General features: G+C 36.3%; 1 protein-coding gene across 1 annotated transcript in view; it reads left to right on the forward strand.

The window, feature by feature from the left end:
• LOC106461620 (potassium voltage-gated channel protein eag-like) overlaps window positions 1-1,437 on the forward strand; it is a 143,173-nt gene that overhangs the window by 90,342 nt on the left and 51,394 nt on the right. The gene's annotated exons all lie outside the window — the stretch shown is intronic.

Raw genomic sequence — 1,437 nt, forward strand, 5'->3', positions numbered from 1 at the left:
GGAAATGGCAACAGTTTGTTTGTTTGTAATTATGCACAAAGCTACACAATGGGCTATCTGTGCTCTACCCACCACGGGTATCGTAACCCGGTTTCTTTGTTGCAAGTCCGCAGACATACCGCTGTGCTACTGGGGGGCAGGAAATGGCAACAGACAAATCAATATAAGAATTGGCGCATTGGGGTAGTTATAGAAGTAATTAGGATAATGGAGACGCTTAAATGGTACACTGAGACCACTGTGAATCATGAGGGCACCTTAGAGTCCCGCAGCGTGCGTATTTTATGCTAGTCCTTAATAAACAAGAATATGAAGTTCACAATCTTTTAGTAAAACATTAAAATGAATGGCTGTTTTCATGGGAAAGATAGTCAAAAAAACTTGAATCATGGCAATGTCGATCGACCACATAACTGTTAACTCTTCAGTCGCGGCTCCTATGGATATTTCTGTCTTTGGTCTAGTTAAACGTAGTCTTGGAAACCGATTCCACGTACGCTTAATGCTCTTTTCAAAGTTTGACAAGATGTATGGTCTGAGATTGATTTCACAATCCTTCGTACATGCTCGTTACAGTGGAAATTGCGGAGCTCGGCAATAGTGCGTTATCATGAATATTGGACTAAGCACTATTGACGATAGAGAAAGTAATTTCATGGGCAACAGCAACCTGGGAAACATTCATCTATAAAGTGAGAACCTCAGCATATTACGGAGTATATGGAAGCCTCCTATTTGTCTGCATTGGGTGACTAATTTTGCAATAAAGAAATGAAATATATATCTCTGGGAAGACCTAACAAGAATATGTATATGATCAGGCATGCTAGGTATTTTTTTTTTCTTATCAGTGTACCTGAGAATACAATAAATATTAAAAAATAGGTTAGTAAAATAAGTATTTAATTTCATACTAAATACATTCTTTCTAAAACTTAAATACCCACTAATAAAATGGCTATTGTTAATAAGAAACAGAATTAGCAAAATAATGCAAAACATGAACAGCTGATATTGTTTGCATTAGCAAGTAGTTGAATTTTTTAGCTAATTTTTCTTTCTTTATACACATACGTTACTTGGCAAAGACAGTCTTCTTGTTCAATGTCCTTTTGAGGAATCAATATAAATTGGAAAACTTTTTGGAAATATGCGAAAACGTTATCATTGACTTCGATCAAGAGGAAACTGATTCGACTGTAGTGAGAAACCGAAGTCTCGTACCTCTATTCTTACTTCCTAGCAGGTAGACAAATAACTGATATTCTCGTAGCTCTATTCTTACTTCCTAGCAGGTAGACAAATAACTGATATTCTCGTAGCTCTATTCTTACTTCCTAGCAGGTAGACAAATACTGATATTCTCGTAGCTCTATTCTTACTCTAGCAGGTAGACAAATAACTGATATTACTCGTAGCTTCTATTCTTACTTCCTA

Source organism: Limulus polyphemus, unplaced genomic scaffold (assembly GCF_000517525.1).
Source record: "Limulus polyphemus unplaced genomic scaffold, Limulus_polyphemus-2.1.2 Scaffold40, whole genome shotgun sequence".
In the NCBI taxonomy this organism is placed as follows: Eukaryota; Metazoa; Arthropoda; class Merostomata; order Xiphosura; family Limulidae; genus Limulus; species Limulus polyphemus.